The 24,414-nt window shown below is 44.1% G+C and overlaps 1 long non-coding RNA gene across 1 annotated transcript in view; it reads right to left on the bottom strand.

Moving 5' to 3' along the window:
• The window catches only part of LOC141498085 (uncharacterized), a 29,220-nt gene extending 7,364 nt beyond the window's left edge, over positions 1–21,856 (bottom strand). The window contains exon 1 of the long non-coding RNA XR_012471550.1: positions 21,707–21,856. This is a non-coding gene — a long non-coding RNA (uncharacterized LOC141498085). The remainder of the gene's footprint in view (positions 1–21,706) is intronic.
• Positions 21,857–24,414: the final 2,558 nt, after the last annotated feature.

Below are 24,414 nucleotides of genomic sequence, written 5' to 3'. Positions count from 1 at the left end.
AACTTCCTTCCCCAATGTAGATTGGCCACTGCTATGGAACTTATAGATTGAGAGGCTTTAGAATTCTGAGAGGGTCAAAGAGGTATTCAGAGTCACTCTTTTTTTTTTAAATTTTATTTATTTAAGGCAATGGCCTTAAGTGTAGAGTCACATTTTCAATTCAATTCAACAAGATTTATACAACTATGCTAAGTTCTGGGAATCCAAATTTCCAGTCATGTTTAGAAACTAATTTAGAGAGACAACACACAAAAGGAAGTCAGAAAGAGGGAGACTGGGAAAGGAATGCAAATGGCATGAGGCAACCATCTTGTTCCAGGGAATTGAAACCAGAAAGAGCTACAGATGTAAAGTGGAATGATCTGGAAATACAGTTCCTACCCTCTGCAAAGCAAGGCGAAGAGTTTGGGAGGAGTTTGGGAGGGGTTTGGTCCTCCACCTCCCAGTCTTCTGATAAGAGGAAAGATGTAAGATTTGAACCCAGATCTTCCTTACTAACTTGCAGTTGGTGGCTACCATTAGATAAAAAGAACAAATTTATATATGTTCATGCTGCCTCCCTCATTAGAATGTAAGCTCCTTGATGTCAGAGCATGTTTTGTTTGAGTCTCCAGTATCTAATGCCATGATTAGCACATCGATGATATTTAATAAGTGTTTGTTGATTGACTGATTCCATATATTCAGGGAGAGAATGAACACTCAGGGTTTTTTGAGGGAGGATTGTTTTTTGGGGGTTTGGTTGTTTGTTATTTTCACTAACTGTTCTTGCTTTGCCTACTTAGTAAATACCCTACCTAAAAGCAAATTAAATTACCTGGAAAGACTGGAAGGACACCACTGGTAGGAACTCATAGGTGACAATTTCCTGAGGCTTAACTCTAGAATCCTGTGGGCACCCTAGTCTGACAATGCAAGGAGGACTTGGGGAAGCATCCGTGGATGGACTGCCATTGGGGAATGATAGAGTCCTAGATTGGGGCTGGATGGGAACTTTGAAGCCATCAAAATTAGCTTACAGAATATGCAAATTAGTTTACAGAAAGAGAAACTGAGTCCTGAAGAAATGAAGTGTTTGACCAGGATGGCCCTAGTTAAGTGTCTGAGATAGGATTCAAGTCGAGATCCTCCTGACTTCAGCATCCTAGTTACTATACCCTGCTGCCTCTTGGCTCTTCCCCTGAAAAATGTAAGAGTTGGAAACGATGGTTTGTTTCAGGGGTCCCACCCAGCTCTTAAAGTCTCAGACTCCCTCCACAGATCTTGCTTCCAGCTTGCACATTTCCCCTAAGAGCATCATTCTGAGTGGATACCTCTTCAAATATTCCCTAGGAATAGCAAGAAAAATGCTTACAAGAGGGGGCTGAAGAGGGGGAGGAGGAGGAGAGGGCAGAGGGAGGAGAAGGAGGACAAAGAAGGGGAGAAGAGGTAGGGGAAGGGAAGCAGAAGGGAGGAGGAGTAGAAGTGAGAGAAAACTGAAGGGGAGGAGGAGGGGAGAAGGGAGAGTAAGATGAGGAAGTAAGTGGAAGAGGGGAAGGAGAGGAAGGGGGAGGAGGGGAAAGAGGGAGAAGAGGAGGAAAGGCTCCTGGGTTCTCCAGCTTTTTCCCATCAACCACCAGTCCAAGTTTGCATGTTTTCATCCTGAGAGGTAGGGTTGGTCTGCCCTGAGCAAACTTGGGAGGAAGGTTGGAATTAAGCATCCTGGCTCCTTCATCTTCCAGCCCAGGGGCTGCTTACAACCTCACAGTTGGCTGCCCTCCACTCTCTCCTTTTCTAGATGAAGTCCTACATGTCAGTCATCATTTCCATCTTATCCTGTGTTAAGTTTCACGGGTAAATATAATTTTGCTTCCCAAACAAGCCTGCGAGCTTCAGTTTAGTCTAGGCCAAGGGAAGGAGCCTCAGATCAAGGGCCAGGAGGACTGGGTTCCCATTGCAGTTCTACCTGCCTGTGTGGTCGTGAGCAATCCATTGCCTCCCTCTTTGTGCCTCAGTTTCCTTATTTGTCAAATGAGAGAATGGTTCCTAAGATTGCTTCTGACTCTGACACTCTGATTTTAGGTATCAAGCATCTGAGATGAGCTCACCAAAGTAGTAGTAGTAATAGTAGTAGTAGTAGTAGTAGTAGTAGTAGTAGTAGTAGTAGTAGTAGTGGTGGTAGTAGAGGTAGTTGACGTTGTTGTCGTCCTTTGAATTTGAAGACCAACCCAAGTTAACGGCGATATGACTTTCACATTATGTTTATTATAGTGAGGGGTATGTTATGCAAAAACATCCTTCTCATTTGTCTTTTGCAGAACCATTTCATCCTAGGGTATGTTGTGACAGGAAGATACTGTGAGAGTCCTGGGCTTTGGGCATGATTTCCTCTCCTGTATCAGTGAGGCACCTTGGGGTGCCAGTCATACCTGGCAAAGAGCCAATTTGTGATTTCTGGCAACAGAGTAGCTATTCATATGACATCCAAGCTTGTCTCTAGATGGACTAATCATCATTAGGAGCTTTTCTTGCACCATGATACTTCAGCAACACTGGTCTATGACAACATGGTTAATCCAAACCTGTCTCTTGGTGGACTAATTGCCAATTCAGCCTTTCCTCTCAGACCTTCAACCTTATTCTCCATAGGACCCAAAGACTTTGGTTACCCAGAAGCTGCCTGGCAGGTCATGGGAATACCATCACAAGATCACTAGTCGACATCGTTTGTGATCAGAACCACAATTGTATCTGATTGTCTTCGAACCTCTGACTTTTGTTCTTGGTTAATGAAAATATTCTTGGAAAATGCTTTCACTCTGGTCTGTCTTGTGCCAATCCAAGAATTTTACCTCTAGTGGCGCAATGTGGATGTCTCTGGCCATCCCTCTTAATCATGGCCCCAGGTCCAAAAACCATCAAAAAGTAGAACCAGATCCTTGAATCTTGGGATCAAACTGGTGGTCCTCTGTGAGGTGAGTCACTGCCTGTTCCAGTCCCTGCCTCTTGGCACCCCCTGGATAGTCTTAGCTAAGTGTCCCAAGGGGCCTGAAGTGTTTACTTTGAAAAAAATTGAAAAAAAAAAAGACCTAGTCACTTGGGTGCCCCAGCTAGGAATAATGGCATAGGACTCCGGTTCTGTTTTGTTGGCTTTTGGAACGGGACCGTGATTAAGAGGGACCATGTGAGGATGCCTTTTGATTTTCCCTCTGGACAAGAGACATAGAGAGTCCCTCTGGTCAGTGATGGCCTCTGCCCTCCCCGCCCTGCCCATGCCAAAACTCCACCTCCCTCAGGGCTGAGGCTACATCCACATCTGGAGTCAGGGAGATGGAAATGATGTCCCTCTGCTCCCTCCACCCTCACACCTTCCGGCCCAATTTAACCGGCCAGATCTTGATGACAAGAAGTCAAGCCAGCTGCTCCTAAGTCATCCTTGGGTTGGGATTAGGAAGTAGGGTAGTGATAAGGAGGGTGGAAAACCCAGCAGGCCCACATGTGGTCTCCTCCTCGAGGTGAAGAGGTAGGATCTCAGAGGTCCTTTCAATGTAAACAGTCTAGGATTTCTCTTCTAAGCCCCTTCCAGCTCGGAAATTTCCTGTTCTAAGGGCTGCACATCCTTTTCCCACTCCTCCCCCCCCCCCACATATTCTCTCTTCTAAGGTCTTTCTCTGTTCTACCCCAGCTCTGATATTCTCTAACTCTAAGGTCCCTCCCAGTTCTGACATCCCATTTTTCTAAGGTCCCTCTTAGTCCTGACATCCTCTGTTCTAAGCCCCTTCCCATATCCAACATTCTGTGTTCTGAGGCCCCTTGCAGTTCTGACATCCTTTGTTTCAAGGTCCCTCCCAAATCTGGCATTCTGTGTTCTAGGGGCTCTCCAAACTTTGGCATTCCCTGTTCTGAGGCCCCCCCAGTCCCCCCCACCAAAGCTCTTACATTCCTTCTTCTGAGGTCCCCCTTATTCCCCTAGCTCTGACATTCCCAAGTCTTTTAGGTAGGCTGACATCCTGCGGGCTCAATATTCTCTATGGCCCTTCCTTTTTTCCAGCTCTAATTGAATTCACAAAGAAGACAAAACTTAGAATGTCCTGTCCCTCCCTGGCTGAACCATGGAAGCAGGGTCCCCGAAGAGGAAGAGGAAGAGGGGGGCCAGAAAGAGGCAGCCCAGGCAGCTGAGAGGACAACAGGGATTGAGAAGCAGCCAGCTCCTCGGGTCTTTGATCTTCTGCCTGGATGAGGAGGAGCTGGGAAGGAGCCGATTGGAATTAGAAAAATGCCTCACATTTTTTTCTCTTGACTGATGATTTGTACTTAGCTCACACACTGTCCTTAGTTCAACAACTATCCAATTAACCCCTGGCCAGAATTCTGGTGGCATGCAAGGTTGGCAATCCAACTCAGCCCAGAGTACATAGTTTGAGAGACCTCCGACTGTGGGAGCTAAAAGGGACCTTGGAACAGGGAATGCCAGAGCTGGGGGAGAGGGTTAGGGTTAGAACAGGTTCCCAGAAAGATATCCCCTTCATTTCTTTGTTTGAACCAGTGACACCAGGTGAAGCCTCCATGTACCAGAATTTTCAGAAGACTGAGAAGTTACTTGGGCCAATGTTGCCACTCTAAATTTGTTTTCCTCATGGAGTAGAATCTTGGATTCCATAGAATTGTAGGTAGTCAGAGGTGAATGGGACCTTTGAAATCAATGAGATCAACTCCACTTTACAGAGGAGGAAACTGAGGCACAGGGGCTAGCCCAAGGTCACACAGAGGATCACTGGCCTTGTGAAATCATGTCAAAAGTTGTTGGCCAATCCTATACTCCACTCTTGGGGGACCCAGCATAGAGCTGACTCAATCTCCTTGAGATTGCCCCATAGATCCAGAGGTGGGTACCTCTACTCAATATAGAGTCGAATAAACCCCCTTGAGATGCCTAACTAAGCCTCAAGCTTCACCACCTCACCATGAGTCTTCCCTCAATGTCTTATCATTGCGCAAACCCTCAAAGGTTTATCATCTGATGCTCAGCTAATAAATGCCAGTACCTGTCCGGTTCCCCGCCTCCCCCGTGCCCCTGGTATTGCTGTCTTATGACTCAATGCAGCACAATGCTTAGGAAGTGACCTTAGGGGTCAAGTAGCCCAACATTTTACAGATGCAGAAACTGAGATACAAGAAGTTAAAGGACTCGCCCAAGGACACATGGTGAGCGACAGAACTAGGATTTGAATTCAGGACTTCTGATTGGTGATGAATAGGATGTAAGTTCTTTCAGGGCAGTCATTCCTTTTGTCTTTCTTTTGTAACTTAAGTGCCTGGAATGATGGTCTTTGAATAAATCTTGATTCATTGGCTTAACAGATAGAGATAGAGATAGAGACAGAGCCAGAGCCAGAGCCAGAGCCAGAGCCAGAGATAGAGATAGAGATAGAGATAGAGATAGAGATAAATATAGATATAGATATATAGATTAGATATAGATATAGCTATATACATTCATACACACACACACTCACACACATAATTCCAGAGACAACTCTGTGATCTTTTGGACTATCTAGCCCTCCCTGAGTATGCAAGCCCAACTTCATCACAGGTGCCCCTCTTACAACAAGAATAATTAGTTTTGGACCCAGTCTGTCATCTCATGCATAAGAGGGAGAAACTGTCTTCTATCAAAACAGAATTGCTTTTTCTCTACAGTGTTTAGTGTCTTAGAGAGTTGGGGCCTGGGGCCTTGAAAGGTTAAATAGTAATAATAATTGCTGTCATTTATATGATACCTGTGTGCTAAGCACTTTACAGATTCATCTCATTTGATCCTCACAAACACCTTATGAAAGAGGGGTTGCTATTATCCCCATTTTACAGATGAGGAAACTGAGGCTTGTCCAGAGGCATGAAATTGGCATATTAAAGGAGGGACTTGAACCCAAGTCTCTTTGCCTTTGGAGGTAGGCCTCTCTCCCCACTGAGTCACACAGTTTTATTCACAGTGTGTTATGGAGGGGAGAACATTGACTCTTGTATTAGAGAAAGTGATTTCTAATCTTGGTTCTGCCACTAATTAGATGTGTGACTTTGGATAAGTCACTTTCTTTCCCTAGGTCTCTGTTTTTAACACCCCCTTTTCTCAGTTTTCCCCTGTGAAATGAAGGAGCTCAACTAGATGGCTTCTGAAAGCCCTTTGGCTCTGCATCTGTGATCTGTAGTCATACATTTCTGTACCATCAGTATCTATGTCTTTACCTTTAGCTAGGTCTATTTTAGGGCAAATGGAGTAGAGTGGAGAGAGTGCAGGACTTGAAATCAGGAAGATCTGAGTTTGAACGCTGATTCAGACACTAGTTGTTGGTCCCTGGGCTTCGCTGTTGTCAGCATCCGTTTTTTCATCTGTAAAAATGGGTGTAATGATAACACCTGCTTCCCAAGGTTACCATGAAGGGAAAATACGATGATATTTGTGAAATGCTTTGCAAACCTTATGATGATATATAATTTTTAGTTATGATGTCTACGTCTAATTATCTATCATTTGTTTCCATTTATCTATCACTTGTCTATCCATCTATCTAGCCAACTAGCTTTCTTTCAATTTATCTAGCTATCTATCCATCCGTCATCTATCTCCATCCATCCATCCATCCATCCATCCATCCATCCATCCATCCATCCATCCATCCATCCATCCATCCATCTATCTATCTATCTATCTATCTATCTATCTATCTATCTATCTATCTATCTATCTATCTATCTATCTATCCATATGATTTCCCAGCTACTCCCTTCCCTGCTCACTACTTTTCTGGCTATGTAGTTTCTCCTCCCACTAGTGGGGACAGGGACTGTCTCCCTTTAGTCTTTGTACTAATAATACTCAGTCCACATGGACCATGTCATTCTGTCACATTAAGGCTCCTTTTTCACAACTCTCTGAGGCAGATTGAGGCAAGTATGATTAGCTCCATTTAAAAGGTGAGAAAGCTGAGTCTCCAAGAGAGTTGCTGATGTGGCCAGAGTGGTCCAAACAGAGCTTCTTCCATCAGGGTTAGCACTCTTTCTCTGTCCCACCAAACAGAATCTCCTCTTCCACATGTTCCAGGCCGTGTGGACACCCTATCCCCAAGAGGTGCCATTTCTTCACAGTAGAACCTCTCACTTCCTTCCCAGCAGTAGCAGCTGGTGACCCCAGGTTCCCAGGAAGAGGGAGAGCTGCCCGGTGAGGTCAGCCCCTCACGTCAGCCTCCCGATTTCCCTGCTGTGGCTGGAGCGAGACCGGGAAGAGAAGGCTGAGCCAGGGCCAGGCCTGGAGGAGGAGGTCTGATCTCCATCCTTCCCACAGGCCCAGAGATCCCTGGCCAAACCACAGGCAGCTGAGATGGAGCCTGGGCCAGGCCCTGGGGGTTCTCAGCCCCTGAGTTCCCCACTGTCTGGTGCTTGAGACCCCACCCGCCCCCAGCCCAGATTCCAGACAGTCCTGGGGGCTGGTTCAGTGGAAACAGCCCAGGCTCTGGTGTCAGCAGCCCGGGGTTCAAATCCCTTCTAATGTTTTTTCCAGCTTTGAGCTTGGGTAGGTCCCTGAGGGCCCTTAGGCTTCTATTACCTGAAGTGCAAAGTGAGGGACTTGGACTAGCTGGCCATGGAGGTCCCCCCAAGTTCTGGGATCCCTCCAGGATACCTTTTCAGGGGTTTCCCCTTAGGTAATCAGAAAAGCTTCCCAAAAAACCACTTGGTCATCTGCTCCGTTCTGTTTATTTCCCTGGAGGCTTCATCTGAAGAGTCTCAGTTATTATTTAATTGATCTCAGAAACCAAAGAATAAAGTCCAGTGTAGAATCATTGCCCCAACTCAACTGATAGCACTTTGTTGTTCCAACAACTCCCAATGGGGAAGGCCATCATCACTTAGATAGCCCACTCACTATTGGCTGAGAACAGGGACACAGTTTCAGGCATGGCCCATAAATCCGCTCATCACCAATAGAGAGAAATCACTCTGGTATGTTGGGTTAGGACCAAACAGCCAAGATCATCTCTGTTACTGGGTTGCTGTGGGCTGGATCTGGAGCTGAAGGAATCTTGGCTCTCCCATTTACTGTCTGGGTCCCTCTGGGTCTCACTTTCCTCATCTGTGGAATGGGGAGAAAAATAGAACCCCACCTCCCAAGAGTGTTGTGAAGAAAAAATGAAATCACTTTGCAAACTGTAAAGCATTCTATGAATTCTAGTGGTCACTATCATTATGATCTGTAACTCAGCTTCCACATTCTTCACTTTTATTATCAAACAGAGCACCATTTTCCCAATCACCTATGTTTGCACTCCGAGGGTCACCCTGGATTCCTCATTATTACTTGCTATAGTCAATCAGTTGTTAATCCTTGATATTTAGACCTCCTATCTTTTTTCCATGCCCCTCCTCACTGGACAATGACAACGGCCTCCATTTTGGGCTCTTGCCTCAAGTCTTTTGCCAAAATAATCTATCTTCTCCACAGCCACAAAAGAAATTTTCCCAATCAACCCCCTCACCCCCATAACATTATTGAGTATCAATTGTTCTTGAGATCTCTGGCTCCTTCCTTCACTTCCAGTCGTTTTTTTTTTTTTTTTAGTTTTTGCAAGGCAATGAGGTTAAGTGGCTTGCCCAAGGCCACACAGCTGGGTCATTATTAAGTGTCTGAGGTCGGATTTGAACCCAGGTCCTCCTGACTCCAGGGCCGGTGCTCTATCCACTGCACCACCTAGCCACCCCAACACTTCTTGCCAGATCTTAGTTCCCTTCCACAAATGCCATGGTCCTACCACACTGGCCTTCAACTAGTGTAGCTGTTGGCTACTTGAGTTCAGTTCTGCCTATGAGGAATCATTGTGCAGATTTGGGAAAGCAAGGGTGGAAAGAAAAGAAAAATTTATTAAAAGAATTTACAACACACATAGGAAGGGAGAGGGGGAGAGAGACAGAGACAGATACAGAGATAGAGACAGAAACAGAGACAGAGAGACAGAGAGAGAACACCAAGCAGTGTTGGCTGGACCAACAAGTCAGAGAAGACTGCGCGCCTGAGCGGGAGTTCAATTCAGGTTTTTATGTCTTGCCTCTCATCCAGAGGGCAAAAAGTGAATTCCCTTTCCTTTGCTGGCCCAGGAATTAGGTAGAAAGTAAAGTCTAAGGAGATCAGGGTATACATTTTACATCAGCAATGGGGATCCCCACCCAATTTGACAAGATTAGAAGCCTGTTTCTGCTATATTCATAGTTCCAATTACATCTCAAGAGTAGGTGGTAGCCAGATTACCTCTCCACCCAATTTCTACATTCACAATTCTCTTCATCTTTCCCTCTCTCTAGGACACTCCATCTCCCACCTCCATGTTTTCTCATTGACTGTCCCCCTCATCTGGAATGCTCTCCCTTCTCACACGTCAGTTTGAGCATCCTCTGCTACATGAAGCCTGCCCTGATCACCCCCATCCCTATCCTGATGGGCACCCTCCCCCCAACCTCCCTGATGTTCACTTTGTATCTATTGTTTTTCTTGTATCTATGTTCTTCTCCACTGACATGCTCCCCCACTAGAACATAAGCTTCTTCTTTTTTTTAATGTTTTTGCAAGGCAAATGGGGTTAAGTGACTTGCCCAAGGCCACACGGCTAGGTAATTACTAAGTGTCTGAGACCAGATTTGAACCCAGGTACTCCCGACTCCAGGGCCGGTGCTTTATCCACTGCGCCACCTAGCCACCCAGAACATAAGTTTCTTGAGGGAAGGGACTATTATGTCTTTGTCTGTCTAGCCCCTTCTTAACAGACTATTACCTGCACATATGAGGACCTTAACAATTAATTGGCTAGTTTGCTCCATTGATAAGGAACCCGAGAAGCCTGGACTAAATGACCTCTGGGGTTTCTTCTCCTGCTAGATCTGTGCTCCCATGATTCTTCAGTGCTTTGAAGTTTATAAAACACTGTCTCTCCCATTTGCTTGTGAGGGGAGTTTCTGATCAAATGAAAGGGTGATGCATGTCTCCTTCACCCACCATGGTCCCACTGTACAGATATGAGCAAACCAGTCTCAAAGTCAAAAAAACTAAGTCCCACCAGTGAAGCACCCTAGCCGTGTGACTCTAGATAAGTCATCTAATGTCTCAGTAAGGTTATGTTGAAAAGGAGATGATCACCTAAGTTGGTAGAGGGAACTGAATACCACTGGGATCTCCTTTCACCAATGAAAGGATAAGTCCAGGAAAAATACTGAAAAAGAAAGAAATAAAATATGAAGAAATGCTTTAGGCCCTTCTGGAAGGGAAAAAAATACTCAGATAAATATATGCATAGTAATTAGGAATTGATTTCAGCTGGCAATGAGAAACCGTAAGGATTGCAGGGTCTAAGAAAGACCTCATGTGACAGATGGTGCTTGGGATGAACCTTAGAAAAAAGCCAGAAGTTCTAAGAAATAGAAATGGGAAGGGAGAGTGCATTCTAGGCAGGAGATACAGCCTATGCAAAGACATGGAGGTGAGAGATGTACATAGACCAGAGGAAGTTAGGCAGTTTGACTGGAACATAAAATGTGAAGTTGAGATTAGTCTGGAGAGACATGCAGGAACCAGACTGAGCAGGGCTCTAAATGTCCACAGAGGATTGGTATTTGATCTTGGGAGTAAAAGGGAGCCGTGGAAGTTTCATGAGCAGTTGAGTTGAGAAGTATGACCAGAGCAGACTTGGAAGGGTTCTAAATGTCAACAAAGGATTTGTACTTGATCCCAGGAGTAAGAAGGAGCCATGGAGGTTTCATGAGCAGTTGAGCTGAGGAATATGGTCAGAACAGATTTAGAAGGGTTCTAAATGCCAACAAAGGATTCGTATTTAATCTTAAGGATAAGGGGCAGCTAGGTGGTGCAGTGGATAGAGCACCAGCCCTGGAGTCAAGAGGACCTGAGTTCAAATCCAGCCTCAGACACTTAATAATGACCTAGCTGTGTGACCTTGAGTGAGCCACTTAACCCCCTTGCCTTGCAAAAAAGGCAAAACAAAAACAAATATTAGGGATAAAAGGGAGCCATGGGAGTTTCTTGAGCAGTTGATCTGAGAAATATGGTCAGACCTATGCTTCGGGAAGATCACCTTAGCAGCTATGTAGAGACTGGCTTGGAGAGGGGAGACTTTGGAAGCATTATAGCTAGTCTGAGGCGTTCTGTTCCCTGGGAGGGCTGATCCAGAGTTGCTAACACATTTACCAAGATTAAGACTGATCTTTTCTGTGACCCAGGGTCACCATTTGCCTATCTGTACAGGTGGTCCCCTTCTTGCCTCCCTTGGCTGAAGCAAGGAGGAACGGGCTGACCTGGAAGATGGATCCATGCCAGAAGTGGGGAGGAATGTGCTCGGGATAGCCAAGGGGCTGGCTGACTCTGCACAAGGCCCCAGGGTCCTGACTCTCTTCATTTCTCCAACCATCTGGTTCTCAAACACAGAGGAGGCGCCAGCTGGTTTGGCTCAGTCCAGAGTGAACGCAAATGGCCATAACCTGGGATCCCACCCCGCGGAGGCTGTCAGCAAATCAAATCATCAACCCTCATTTGCTCTGCCTCCATATTCTCAGAAGAAACTTTTCCCAAGCTCCGTGAGCCCACGTCTTTTACTTAGCTCATCTGATGCAAGATGGGAGCAGGGAAAGTGTGTGTGTGTGTGTGTGTGTGTGTGTGTGTGTGTGTGTGTGTGTGGTGTGGTGTGCGTGTGGTGTGGGGTGTGTGTGTGTGTGTTACTGACACACTGACAAGCTTGGCCTTCAGAGAGAGAGAGAGAGAGAGAGAGAGAGAGAGAGAGAGAGAGAGAGAGAGTTCAGTGCAGTCAAGACAGCATAGGACTTGTTTGGAGTTCAATGCCTGCCATTTTGTGTGACCTTTAACAAGTCACTTGACCTCTGAATTTAAGTTTCTTCCTCTATAAAGTATCCGTTTTGCACTCCCAACATTCCAAGCTGTTATGAATACAGCCCTTTATCAGATGAGAGATTGAGAGTCAAAAAGGACCTTAGGGGCCAACTAGTGCAACAACTTCATCTTACAGATGAGGAAACTGAGGTCAAACTCTCTTCTGCTAAATTTTCCCATTTTTATTGAGTGCATGGCCAACCCTTCCAACCATCCCTCAAAGCACCTATGTGCAATCAACCTCAAAGTCCTCCCCAACTCTTACCTCTCCTCTTTCCTATCATCATTTATTCAATCCTATTGCATTTGCCTCCCCAATATCCCTCACAATCCCTTCTTCCTAGAGGTGCTGCCACTCCCCTCACTCGAGTCCCTGTCCTTTCTCATGCAGACTCTTACAGTGGTTTCCTAAGAGCTGCCCCCACCTCCGGTCTCTCCCTACACAGATGTCATAGTGTTGTTTGCCTAAAGTGCTGATCTGCCCCTGGCATTCCTCTGATCGAGAAGCTGGAGGGGCTCCCTATTACCCTTAAAACTGACCAAGGGGGCGGCTAGGTGGTGCAGTGAATAGAGCACCAGCCCTGGAGTCAGGAGTACCTGGGTTCAAATCCGGTCTCAGACACTTAATAATTACCTAGCTGTGTGGCCTTGGGCAAGTCACCTAACCCCATTTGCCTTGCAAAAAAACTAAAAAAACAAAAACCTGACCAAGAGCTTTTCCCCATGAGGATGGTAGGGTCCTAGACTTGAAGCTGACCCTTCCCTCCTTTGAAAGAAGAGCACATTGCCAAGATTATTGTCTCCATGATGCAGATGGGGAACCAAGGCGGATAGAGATTCGACTGCTGGCTAGTCATCTCACAGTTATTGTGTCAGAACCCCAAACTCCTTTTACAGCACAGCAAGATTCCCAAAGAACTTTCCTCATACCAATCCTGGGAGAAGAGAAACATTTGTATAGAAGCCCCATTCTACAGATGAGGATACTGAGAAGGGAGGTGACTTTGACAGGGTCTCACAGCTTTCTGATCACTTGGTCTAGACCATTTTCTCTGCTAAAGGACCAAAACCATCCTAAAGGACCACTTATTGTTCCCACTTATCTCTGAAGTGTTTTGCATCATACATCTCATTGAACCCTGACCAAAGACAAGGAGATAGGGCAGAGATCCCAGAATCCCAGAGTTGGAAGGGACCTCTCCTCCAACCCATACTTGACCCTGCCACAACACACACATACACATGTCTCTCTACTTACTTGAACCCTTCCTAAGTATAAAGAAGTATCTTAGGTCAGGGGACTTCCTGAAAGTCATACAACAAATGACTGAGCTGCAGTCAAACCCTACTTTCCTACTCTATTACTCCCCAGACACTTGAGGCATATGGTCAGCAAGATTGCACTCATGGAGGGAAGGAACTTAGAGGTCGCCTCACCTACTTCATTTTGTGGATGAGAAACTGAGGCTCAGAGGAGATATGAATTACCCAAGGTCATGCAGAACAAGGATTTGAGGTCAGATCTTCAAATCTACCCATTTTCTTGTTACCCAGCATTCCTCTCCCCCCGCCACCTTGTACTCTACCTCAAAGCAGGGGAAGGAAGTAATATCATAAAGGGTGGAGCCCTGGAGATGGCAGACTCCTTTCTACTCCCTTTCCAGTGATGACTTGGCCAGTGGTGTAGGGCATATGGATCACCCTGGGTGGTAAATGCTATCTGGCCTATGGAAAACACAAAGAGATTGGGAGACACTTCTAATCAAAGGAAATCAATAGAGCCTTCTTTGCCAAGGTGAGAAGCTATGGGTATGGACCACCGAGTACCTGCCAAGTTTAGCAAATATGTTGGCGAATTTTGTTAAGTTTGCTAATTTTCCTTTTATATCTATTTATTACTAGAAAGAGCTATTTGGGAAGGAGCGGGCCAATGTATATTCACACACATGTATGTGCTAATAATAATGTGTTTGGACAAAGGAAGTCATCCATACATGTAGATAACATGTGTGTGGATAGAGGACAGTGTACCTATGTATTTATTTATGAATGCACACACATGTAACATGTGTGGACAGAGGAACGCATATCTAAGCATATCTAAATATGGATAATATTTATTTGGATAGAGGAAGGCATCCATACATGCAGATAACACTATGGATAAAGTGATGCATGCAAAAATGTCTCTATCAAAGCATCCATACATGTAAGGAAACTTGTGTGTGGACAGAAGACAGTATATCTATGTATTTATAAATGCACACACATGTAGCATGAGTGGATAGAAGAATGCATATCTAAGCATATCTAAATATGGCTAAAATGTGTTTGGGCAGAGGAAGGCAATACACGTAGGTAACGTGTGGATAGAACAATTGGGACATATATGTATAGAAATGCACACATATAAGGTTACCACACCATGTGGATAGAGCAATGTCCACATATATGGAAATATCAAATGAAGAATTTTTATTATTAAATAATATATTATTAAATAGTATTAAAATATTATTTAAAAGATTTTATTATTAAATATCATATTCATATGTCATATATTTACTATAATGGCCTATATTCATATATAAATGAAATCTATATTGTATATAGATATAGATATAGATATAGATATAGATATAGATATATAGATACATAGATATATAGATATATAGATATAGATATAGATATATGCATGTGCATATATTGGGAGGAAACTGAGGTCCAGAGAAATCTAGTCACTTTTCTGGGTTACAAAGCTAATAAGTGACAGAGGAAGGATTTGAACCCGAGTTTTCTTATCTCTTAAGCACAGTCACTGATTGAAAGCCCCATGCTCTTGGCATTGCCCTGTTTAGTTTCTTTGTCTGAGAGGAGCAACAGGGATAATTTTTTTTTTCAGGAAGGATATAATTGCCATCAGAGGTTAGGGATCATCCCCAACCCTCTTGGTCTCCCTTAATGACCCGTTAGACATCTGCCATCCATGCATTTATTTAAACCTTTCTCCACTCTGTCCCAGCTTTTGGCCCGGGCCCCTTCTTTGGCTAATGACTTCCATACGTTTCCTCTCTCCATATACCGTCATTTCCAGTTTATCCAGAAGCCACACAAATAAACAAAAAGCTCAAATGACCAATGATTTCTTTCTCAAGACTGTATGATGAGGATGGATGGAGAATGGTAGCAGCTGGAAGGGTCACCGGTGGACACTGCTCATTGGAGGAGCCCCCATCAGAGGAGCCCCCGAAGACTAGTCCTCCATCGTCTGCTTAAGGCCTGCCAGGCCCAAGGCATCCCATTCCCTCCCCAAGACGGCCCAGATCATTTTCATTTCTCTCATCATGATAAAGTTTTCCGAGCCTCACCGACATCCATCTCTCTGCAATTTCTGCCCATTTCTCTTAGTTCTACTCCCTGAGACCAGGCAGAACCAAGCTAATCCTTCTGTTAGACAGCCTTTCAGGTACCCATCCCCCTTTCTCCATTTCTTCAGCTTATCAATGTCCCCCCTGAAATGAGACTCTTTGAACTGAACATAATATTCTGCACGTGGTCCAACCAGTCACTCAGTTAATAAGCATTAATTAAACACCTCCTATACATTTGTTAAGCACTTCAGATTCAAAAAGAGGCAAAAGACCACCCTTGGGGAGTTCACAATCTCCCAGAATAGACAACAAACAAGTAAGCTAAGTAAGAAACAATTAGAGTGAAGGTTCTGGAATGAAGAGGGGTGGGGAAGGCTTCCTATAGGAAGTGGGATTTTAGTTGGAACTTTAAGGAAGCTGGGGTGGTCAGTGGTCAGAGCAGAGGAGGAAGAGTGGTCCAGGCTTGGGGGATGGCCAGAACAAACTCCCAGAGCTGAGAGATGAAGGGTCTTGTTTGTGAAACAGCTTCAAGAAGCCAGTGTCAGTGAATCCAAGAGGACATAGTGTGGAATCAGGTGTAAGAAGACTGGAGAGGCAGGAGGGGGCTTTGGATCATGGATGATGGATTATGAAGGGTTTGGATGCCAAATAGATATTTTCTATTTGACTCTGGAGTTAATTGAGTAGAGGATGTGACCTTATAAGACTCAAATTTTAGGAAAATCATTTTAGTGACTGAATAGAGGGTGAAGTGGAGGGGAGAAGCTGAGGCAAGCAGATTGCAATAGTCCTGGTGTGAGGTGATGAGGGCCTGTGCTAAGGGATTATCAGTGTTAGGGGAGAGAAGGGGGGTGTATTTGAGAGATGCTGCAAAGGTGATACCAACAGACTTTGATGACAGCTTAGTGATGGCAGAATGAGAGATAGGGAGGAGTCCAGGAAGACTCCCTGGTTATGAGTCAGAACATTGTGAGGATGGGGGTGCCCTCAACTATCATAGGGAAGGTCGGAGGTGGGGAAGGGTTAGGGAGAAAGACAATGAGTTCTGTTTTGGACAAAGAAACATTGCAAATAAATGATAGAATGGGGATAATAGAGGGAGTGATTTATTGGAGAAGACAGGATTGATGAGATCACTTGGGTTAGTGAAAGGGTGGGCCTTGGTAAGGAGAAGGGTCACCTTTTTATGAGAGGCAAGGGTACAGGTGGAGAGGGTGGCAGAAGAAATCTGAGTAGAGATGATGAGGAAAAGGGAGCTCTTGGTGAATGGTCTCTTTTTTCCCTATAAATTATGAGTTCTCAAGGTTCTCAGATGAGAGGCTGAAGGGAAGAGGAACCCTAAGAGATCTGAGGAAGAAGGTTTGGAAGACACACTGTGGGGAATGAGATAGTGGGTTGATAAGGAAGGTAGCCCAGGGTTGCTTAGCAGCAGTGAGGACCCAGTTGAAATCACATAACATAACTTTGTGGTGGACCCAATCAGAATGAGTGCATACTTTTCTCCATTTTAATTCAACAACACATGCACAGGAAGGAAAATGGGGGATGGTGGGAGTGATCTGAGGCAGAGACTTGACTGGGCAGAATCTGGGATAAAGGGGCTGGGGACTAAAGAAGGGACAATAGTGTAAAGTTAAACTGGTTCATCAAGGAGTCAAAATGGGGGCAAGTGGAGAGAATGGTTAGTGCCAGGGAGAGAGAGAATTGAAGGGTCAAAACACCAGAGATCAAAATATAGAAGAAAAATAGGGTTTAATGAGGGAAGTCAACATTGGTATGATAAGAGGATTTCAGGAATCTTGAACGTGAAGGTGGCGTATTTCCTGGTGAGGACAAGATAGGAGTGTTTGATCATCTTTATGTGTGGCCAAGGGAGGTGGAGGAGAAGTTCACAGGAAGGGAGTGCAAGGAAGAGCTGATTGGTTAGGGTGTTTGAGGGAGAGTCAGTTATGTATATTAAAGTCCCCAAGTACCAGGGGAAGAATCCAAAAGAGAAGAAAATTGTGACCAAGGACCAAATGCATTGAGGAAGGAAGGGGAGTGACCTGACCCCTGGGTAGACAGCAGCTGCCAGGATTTAAATTGGGTTGGAGATGTGGATTATGTGGACCTTAACAGAGAGATCACCGAGCGATGAAGGGAGGGGGTGAACCTGGAAGGTGCCAAGGACAGGAAGGAGCATTTCAGCTTCCCCACTTTGACCAGTGAGATGACTCCCTCCTCACTCCTGGGAAATCCCACTCTCTTAATTAGACGACTATTACATGGGTTTATTTGATTATGATAACTTACATTTATATAACCTTTTAAGGTTTGCTAAATAGATTGGCACAGATGATCTCATAAAAGCTGTGCCTGCCTCATTTTACAAACAAGGAAACTGAGACCAAAAGAGGTTAGATGACTTGCTCAAGGTCACATGGATAGTAAATGTTTGAGGAGGATTTAAAACCAGGTCTTCCTGGTTTTTGGACAGTCAAATTCTGACATTCTCTGTTCCCTTTTCTAACCCCCCCCCCCAGCTCTGATATTCCCTGATCTAAGATCACTCACAGCCCTGACATTCTAGGTTCTAAGTTCTAAGACCCCTCCCTAATCTGTCCCTAATCTTCTCTGTCCTAAGACCCTTCTCAAGTGTGACATTCCCTGTTCTAAGTGTCATTTCAGCCCTAACATCTCCTGTTCCAAAGCCTCTTCCAGTTCTGACACCCCTTGTTCTAAGACCCCTCCCAACTCTGACATCCCTTGTTCTAAGATTCCTCCCAGCTCTGACATCCCCTGTTCTCAGGCCTTTCCTAGTTTTGACATCCCCTGTTCTAAGGCTTCTCCCAGCTCTGACTTTCCCCTTCCAGATCTTTCTGGGAGTCATTGAGGCCTTCTGTAACCTGGGAGGAAGGAGGACTTGAGAGTCCCTGCCCCACTTCAGATCCTAGGTCAGCCATGGACTTGGGGCAACCCCCTCAGTAGCATTCTTTTCTCCCTGGCACCTCCACAGTTTCCTTCCTGGTTCAAGGCCTATGGCTCTAGCCCTGAAACTCCTTTCTTCTCTTTCCTAGAATCCTCTGAGGGAAAGTGCCTGTGTCTTTCAGTTTCTATTTCTTGAGGGTCACACATCCTGCAGGGGTTATTTCCCGCAGGGTGGTTCACTTGGTGGTTTTAGTTCACATCAGAGCTTCCACCTGGCACCTTTCACGTGAGGTGGGGGGCTTCCTCTTTGCCTTTCTCCCCACTTTCTTGAAACCTTTCTCAGCTCATCAGAGGCTGCGAGCTTGCAGGACTCATTTGCCATCTCTCATCCTCCTCCAGATACCTAACGGCATAGAACCAATGCTTCTTTCACTTTCCAGGGCTTTACTACCACAAAAATAGCTTCTGCAAATAGGTCCTTTTTGTTCTTTTGCCTCTTTGGGGGGGGGCACATAGTTCATTGAACTTTTGCATGAAGGACTGAGAAGAGATTTCTGGAAAGCTGGAGAATGGATAAGGCCTTGGTATCTCCATTTTCTCATTTGTAAAAGGAAAGAATTGAACTCAGGGGTTTTTAAGGTCTCTTCCAGCTCCAGTTAAATATTAATGAAATTTTACTCTGTGACAAGAACTAGTTAAGAACTAAGAATTCAAGGCAAAAGCAGAAGCATGAAGAAACTAGAGAACGCTGGCCACAGATCTACATCCTGGGGACAATTAAATTTCTTCCTATGTATTCATGGCTGAGTTGTCTCCTTGGTCTTCCAGTAGGTAAAGGAGTAAGACATCCAGGGAAACGGAAGGAAATCTCAAGAGCTCAGCAGCAAGGTGAAACAAGGTGGGAGGATCTCATTAGACCTATTTCTTGTCAAACAGGTGATTTTTCATAGTCACAGGGTTAACCGAGAGAGCCACCCAAAAGATGAACAAGGAGAGAAAGAAAGGAGAATTTTGGAGCAACCTATAGAGAATACACTAAGGTGTTTCTGCCAGTATTACATGGCATCTATTGTTTTCTGCCAGCCAAGAATGTCAAGGACAGAAGAAGGAAGCATTTAATAAGCACCTACTGTGTGCTTGCATGGCACTGTGCCAAGTGCTTTACAAATAGGAATTCATTTAAACCTCACAATGGCTATTGTTATCCCCCTTTTACAGATGAGGAAACTGAGGTAGGCAGAGGTAAAGTGATTTGCTTATGGTCACACAGTCAGGAAGTGTTTAGAGTGAACAGAAGACATTTCCTATAAAAATGGGCTGCTCCGTTCTCCTCTTATTGGTTTTCTTCTCCAAGAAGAATGTTCTTCAGAGTGTATTCTTTAAAAGGAATGCTTTGATCTAGAGGGTCTCCAGGATCCCTTCTGCCTCTGAAATTCTGTGATCTTGAGAATGGCAACCCAAGCACAAGAGAGGAGATCAACAACCATCATGTAGCTACCCTCACAGAGCTCAAACCACTAGACTCAGACATTATCATAGGGTATTGAAGAAACAGGCAGATGTGGTTACTGAGAATGATAGGTGACCTTTGAAAGACTGGAGATCCAGAGATGCCTCAAGAGAAGGGAAAATGTGATCCTTAAATGCTTTAAATAGTTAGAAGATGGGGAAGAGGTGAGATTCTGCAAACTATAGACTGGGCTACTAGATTTTATTCTTGAAAAATTCTGGAACGTGTTAGTAGAGGGATGATAAGTGAAAATCCAGAAAAGGAAGCAGCAATCACATATCACCATCATTGCTTTATCAAGAACAGGTCATGCCAGATTCACCTCATTTCCTTTGCTGATGGAAGTAGATAAGGGAAAAGTTATGACCAAATTTCTATAAAGCATCTGACAATAATTTTTATGGAAGAGAGAGAGAGAGGGAGAGAGAGAGAGAGAGAGAGAGAGAGAGAGAGAGAGAGAGAGAGAGACTTAGAGCAATAGAGAGATACAGTAAATGAGTTCAAATCCTGCTTCAGACATTCACTAGAAGGCACTCAATTTTTCTCAGCCTCAATTGCCTTTGCTATAAAATGAATATATCAATAGTATCTACTTTTCAGGATTGTTGTGAAGTTCAAATTAAAGCAATGGTAGAGTGTTTTGCAAACCTTAAAATGCTCTGGAAATGCTAACTGGTGTTATTGTTATCATAATGACCACATTTTCAGATAGCGCCAAGGAACAAGGAAGAGCTAATACTTTATATAACAGAGTCAAAGTCTAAAAAAAAAAGAGCATTGGGCAGGAAAAGATGTGAGTTTCTACCCCAGGATCAAAATCTGATCTATGGGACATAGGGACGTGTGACTAGAGAACAGCATCAGCGACAAAGATCTCGAAGGCTTAGGGGCTCGCAATGCCAGAATGCATTATTGGTAAGATATGAGTACAAAACAGATGATATGATCTTGGGTCACATTAGTTGATAATAGTTCCAAGAATAGGGTGGTACCAATCCCACTGTAAATCCTGCCTTGGTTCTGCCAAATCTCAAGTGTGGAACTCAGTCCTAGATTCCACATTTTTAGGAATGACAGAGACAAGATAGAATGTATACAGAAGTAAGGGACCAGGATGACAAAAGACCTTGAGCCCATGGTCACATGAAGGTGGCTTAAGGACACTGGGGAATGGGCAATCCAGAAAAGAGAAGACTCAGAGCTGGGGAAGGGGTGGGGCACACTTGCAGCCTTCAACTGTTTGAAAGACCCTCCCTCAGAAATATGTTAGACTTGTTCTGTTTGGTCCAAGAGGGAAGAATGAGGAACAGTGGGAGTGGAAATCACAGAGACAGATTAAAGTTTGAAGTAAGGAAGAGTTTCTTAACAATGAAAACTGTTTCTAAGTGGAAGAGGTTGGTGGCGCAGTGGTTAGCATGCTAAACTTGGAGTCAGGAAGACTCCAGAGGATATCCAGTTTCAGATATTTTCTGGCTGTGATACTGAGCAAGTCACTTAACTTCTGTCTACTTCAGTTTCCTCATCTGTAAAATGGGGATTATAACTTCCCAGTGCTGTTGTGAGGATCAAATGAGATCTATTTGTAAAGATCTTTGTAAGCTATAGAGTCATATAAATGCTAACAGTCATTGTTATTCTTATTCTTATTTTAAAAAATCTCTTCTAACTCTTCTGGGATTGCATCAGTAGGAGCTTTAGCTTCTTTGTCTGTCAAATAGGGTAGTAATCCCTGTCCCCAGGACAATAGCTGGCATGGATGATCTCATTTTGGCTTTCCAACACCCCAGGGAGGTATGTATGCCAATCCCTCATCATAGGGACAAATTCCATTCAATGGTAATTACCCATAAAGCAAAAATATATAAAACAAATTCCATTTCCACTCATTTTAATGGAGAAAACTATATTGCATTTCTGGACCACCCCCCAACTTTGGCATCTTTTCACTCACCTATGTTCCAATAATATATAAATATCTATTTAATTAATAATACTTACAGAAATATTCACTTTCGGTTTTTCAATGATGGGTTCTCTCCATGTCTTGCGACCAGACTGTGGACAACACTAGCAGAATGTCGGTCTTTTGAAGAGACAGCCTGGTTTCCCAAAGAATGGGCCATGCCAGAATCCTGGACTGCTTTCCACCTCCAGAGAAAGGACTAATGAGAAAGGACTGAGTACAGATTGAAACAGACCTTTTTTTTCCTGCAACATGGCTAATATGGAAATACGTTTTGCATGACTCTACATGTATAATTGACATCATATTGCTTGCCTTCTCAATAGGTGGAGGAGGGACTGAAGGGAAGGAGAGAATTTGGAACTCAACATTTTTAAAAAACGAATGTTAAAAAGACATAAATAAAAATAGCTCATTAAATGTTAAAAAAATCTATTGGAAGCATCCTGCTGATAGATTGGTAGGTCAGTTTCTATGGTCATAATGTGCTTAGCTTTCCATAAACATTTAATAGTTTATTGTGTTATTTTTGTGGACAGATATGTTAAATGAGAATACTGTTGGGCGATTTGGAAGCAGGTCACAATGTTGGGAGAAAGTAAGGAAGGCACATTAAGTGGACCCTCTCTAGAGCATTTATGGGAGGACCCAAGATGGGAAGGTACTAATGGATTACAATCAATGTCATTGAAGAGAACTCTTAAATCAATGAGATCACAGATCCTTCGACATATTTGAACATGCTTATGGAAAAAGAAAAATAAGAATTCTGGGTGTTGGGGCGATAAGAAGAGAGAAGTGGATTGAGTCAGTCTGCTGACAAGAGTGATGAAGAATGTGAGAGTGAGGGAAGTGTTGAAGAATTCCTTGACCTCTCTAAGGTGGTTACTCCCCTAATCGTGAATTAATTAGCCAATAAACATTTATTTAGTGCCTATTATGGTCAGGCACTATGCTGAGTCCTGAGGTTACAAAACAGGTAAAAGGAACAGACAGGGCAATTTGAATTCACTTCACCCCAAGGTGGCTGGGCCTAAAACCCAGCTGTGAGTCCTTTGGACAAGATATACATAAGAATCATATAAGAGTCTTCAGAATTCTCTTGCAGAGGTTTTAACTTGGGGCTAGGGGTGGGGCTGTCACCCAGTATGTCTTATGGAAAACAGAGAAAAACTGTGAACCCTTTCTAGGAAATCATGGGGGCAGTTCCTGGTCCTTGTGTGTTCTTTTTCCAAGACAGTCACCCCAGTACAAAAAAGAAAGGTTATCTCTAAGGGGAACTGTCATTATCGACCTAATTCTCATCAGCAATCAAAAGAGGAAGTGGTTACTGGGGCCAAAAATGATGAGAACCTCATGGAGGGAAGTGACCCCTCCATCTATGAACTTGTGAGAAACAAGTAGGAGAGAGTCTCTTGGCATGACTTTGGGAGCCCAGACTTGATTCAAGCCTTCTGCTGGGTCCAGTTTTCTGACTCCCTGAGATCCCTTCTGTACTTTCCCATCCCCTACCGTTACCCCAAGTTACTGGGGGCTCCCTACTGATTTCTGAATGAAATCACACTGATCACTCCTTGCCCATGAAGTACCAACACTTACCCACCTCTTTCCCTCCAACTCTTTCGCTGATTAAGAGCTGGAGGAAATTATGGAACCCTTGATTGCTTTCACTCCACATTTATATTATCTCAATTGGGCCCTCACTGCAGCAAGGCTTAAAGGCTCTGTCTTAAATCAACTCTCTGCCCATTGACCAGAAAAGCTAGGTGGTGCAGTGGATAGAGCACTGAGCCTGGACTCAGGATGATCAAATCTGATTCCAATTACTTCCTAGCTGGTTGTCCCTGAGTAAGTCATTTAGCCCTCTTTGCCTCAATTTAGTCATCTATAAAATGGATTAGAGAAGGAAATGTCAAACCATTCCAGTATCTTTGCCAAGAAAACCTCAAATGGGATCATGGAGAGTTGGATATGAATGAACATTGACCACACTGACCACTATGACTGCTCCAAACCTTTTTCTTTTCTCAAGACTGCCGTGGTCTCCTCTCCACTGAAGGCCTTGCTTCAGTCTTTGAGGCTATTCATGGAGAATTCTTTTCTATCTCAGATCACCTCTTCCCCCAAATCTCCTTTTTTCATTCTCATCTCTGATGAAAAATAGCCCTTCTCCTTCCCAAGGTCAACTCTTGGCCTCTCTCCTGAGTTCCAGTCATTCACTGCCAACTGCTTTTCAAACTAAATGCTCCAGAAACAAGTCCAACTCCAATTCATTCTCCTAAACTCATCTCTTACAATCCGGGTTGCTACAACCCCAAGGCCATCTTCAGATCTTTCCTCTCTCACTCATCCTGCATATCCATTTAGTTTCCAGTTCTTGCTTGTTCTCTATTACCTCTATCTTTTCTCCACTAAGACAGTCACCACCTAGTGGTCTAGTTCAAACCCCCCTCATTCTCTGATTATCATCCCAGATTCCTTTTTATCATTTATTCTGAATTCAACAAACGCCAGACAAAAGGATACTTCCATATAAATCATACAACAGAAGGTAAAGATTGTACTTGAAACTCAATTCCACATAGTGTGTGTTTCCTTTAAAATATAGATTCAAGGGGGCGGCTAGGTGGCGCAGTGGATAGAGCACCAGCCCTGGAGTCAGGAGTACCTGAGTTCAAATCTGGCCTCAGACACTTAATAATGACCTAGCTTTGTGGCCTTGGGCAAGCCACTTGACCCCATT

This window comes from Macrotis lagotis, chromosome X (genome assembly GCF_037893015.1).
Source record: "Macrotis lagotis isolate mMagLag1 chromosome X, bilby.v1.9.chrom.fasta, whole genome shotgun sequence".
In the NCBI taxonomy this organism is placed as follows: domain Eukaryota; kingdom Metazoa; phylum Chordata; class Mammalia; order Peramelemorphia; family Peramelidae; genus Macrotis; species Macrotis lagotis.
The sequence above is the reverse complement of the archived record's forward strand: the minus strand, read 5'-3'. Positions and strand labels throughout refer to the sequence as shown.